Genomic DNA, 2,827 nt, shown 5'->3' on the forward strand with positions numbered 1-2,827 from the left:
CTTAGGTTCAAGTCGAATCCTTTATAGTTTGATTCAGATCGGATCCACTTAGGTTCGAGTTGAATCTTTTATGCTTCGGTTCAGATCGGATCCACTTAAGTTCAAGTTGAATCCCTTATTATTTGGTGTTGAATCCTTTATGGTTAGGTTCGGCTCGGATCCACTTAGATTCAAGTTGAATCCTTTGTGATTCGGTTCTGATCGGATCTACTTAGGTTCAAGTTGAATCCTTTATAGTTCGTTCGGATCAGATCCACTTATGTTCAAGTTGAATCTATTATGGTTCGTTTCGGATCGGATCCACATAGGCTCAAGTTGAATCCTTTATGGTTCAGTTTGGATTGGATCAACTTAGGTTCAAGTTGAATTTTTTATGGTTCGGTTCGGATTGGTTCCACTTCGGTTCAAGTTGAATCCTTTATGATTCGGTTCAGATCAGATCCATTTAAGTTCAAGTTGAATCCTTTATGGTTTGGTTCGGATTGAATCTAGTTAGGTTCAAGTTGAATCCTTTATGGTTCAGTTTAAGTAACACCGGCTTGTAATTCGGTTTCGTTTGGTTCGGTTCATACCTTCAATTTAGATTGATCGATCTATGATTCGATTTAAATAGACCCTTTGATTAGATTGGATCGGCCTATCGTCCGATTGGATTCATCATTATGGTTTGGCTCACCCAAGTCAAGCCTATCACAAAGACGGCGACCCGGTTTAATGAATCGGATTCGGGTCAAGTCTATCACGAAGACGGCGACCCGGCTTAATAAACCAGACTCGAGTAAATAAACTGAACACCGGTGAAGCCTATCACGAAAATGGCAACCCAGTATAATGATCCGAACTTGGGTCAAACCTATTACGAAGACGGCGACCCGGCTAAATGAATCGAGCTCGGGTCAAGTCCATCACAAAGATGGTGACCCAACTAAATAAACGAAACTCGGGTCAAGCCTATCACGAAAGACGGCGACCCGACTAAATGAACCGGACTCAGGTTAAGCCTATCACGAAGACGGTGATCCCCGGCTAAATGAATTGAACTCGGGTCAAGCCTATCACAAAGACAGCGACTCAGTTTAATTAATCGAACTCGGGTCAAGCCTATCATGAAGACAGCGACCCGATTTAATGAACCGAACTCGAGTCAAGCCTATCACAAAGTCAGCGACCCGAGAAAAATATTTATCATGTTATTATAATTTTATTGTTATTATTATCATTGTGGTTCGAATTAGGGTTCAACCGTGTCGAGCCTATCGCAAAGACCGCCATTTGATCAACCCAACACAAGGATCCCCACCATCGCTTGTGCACACATATTGTTCTTTTGACGTCATTATAGTGGAGGCGATGTTGAGGGAGATGGGCTTAACGAATACGCGCGCAAGATGTAGCACCGATTCAATGCCAAATTTGATTGGGTCGACCTATCATGGAGACGGTCATGTTGACCAAACCGACAGAAAAATCATGACTACACCGTTTACACACATACACCAATTGGTAGTCATCATAGAAAAGAAAAAGAAAAGGAGGCTATAGGCCTCCTCGTGCGTTGCTGAAGTCGTCGTCATTGTTGTGTGCTATCGCCGAATGAAAGAGCCAAGCTTTTTTTTTTTTTTTTTTGGTATGGATTGGGGGAAGGGTGTGCATGTTGGAAAATCTTTCTGATCTTTTAATAAAATTTTCTTTACAAGCAATTCAAAAGTTTAATTTTAGCTTTAGGAAAATTTTGAACAAAATTAAATAATAAATACTGCAGATCTAGAAGAGGATTAATAAAGGCTTGGGATCGAGGCGTGCAGAGCACTGTCCTAGAAGAAAGATTGCCTCTCCACGTGCGAGGCTTCCCGGTAATCACTTTCAGCGATATAACGTCCACGTTCCACCCCGTCGGCATGCTTTCAAAGTGACGCAAGATGAACCCAACAAGCTTTAGGAGATCCAAAGAAATATTAGAAAGCTTGGTGAAAAGTAGCGCAAAAGATCAATGGCGAGAAACAGAAGAAACAAAGGTAGGGATTAGGGTTTTTGCTCTCAGGCACTACAACAGAATTAGGTTATAGGGACACATATTTGGAACACTTTTGTGTAAGTATCCCATTTATGCCAAAACTTAAAAAAAAATCTACTAATGCCTAAATATAAAGTCCAATCCAATAAAAAATAAAAGGTTACTCTACTCAACCCACCCCACTAAGCCCATTCGGCCCGATTACAAACAGAAAAGAAAAAAAAAAGAAAAATCGATTATCATTTTCCCTTCCCCCCTCACTCAATCGACTGAAATCCTAGACGAAAATCCCTTCCTCTCATCCTTCTCCGCCATCGCAGCCAACGAGGTAGAGTTCCGGCAGTTGCTAAATGCTTAAATAAATGTTGGTAAATTAGCAGCACTTTTTTGGGTTATAGCGACACTCTTTAACTGTCACTATATACCTAGCGACCCCACATATAGCAACACTTTTTAAAAGTGTCGGCAATTTAGCCAGTAGCACTTTTTTTGACCTGTACTGACATTTAAAAGTGTCGTTATAGACCGTTTTTGTTGTAGTGAGGTAAGCACCGGGTTGAGATTGAACTCTTACAACCTCCTCCAATATATATCCAAGGCAAAAGATCGCGCTTCAACAGGTTAATTCCATGCAGTGCAAGATAAGCCTACAAGTCCGTAATATACGAGATACGGTTTAGGGCTCCAAAAAAATAAGATAAACCAAAAATAAAAAATAAAAAATAAAAACAAAATAAAATAAATCGGGTTCCTGGACCGCGTGCTCCGCCGCTCGTGCTCGAGCTTGTGTTGTGCGTGTGTGCATTTAATCGA

The sequence above is a fragment of the Ananas comosus genome, linkage group 19 (assembly GCF_001540865.1).
Source record: "Ananas comosus cultivar F153 linkage group 19, ASM154086v1, whole genome shotgun sequence".
Taxonomy (NCBI): Eukaryota; Viridiplantae; Streptophyta; class Magnoliopsida; order Poales; family Bromeliaceae; genus Ananas; species Ananas comosus.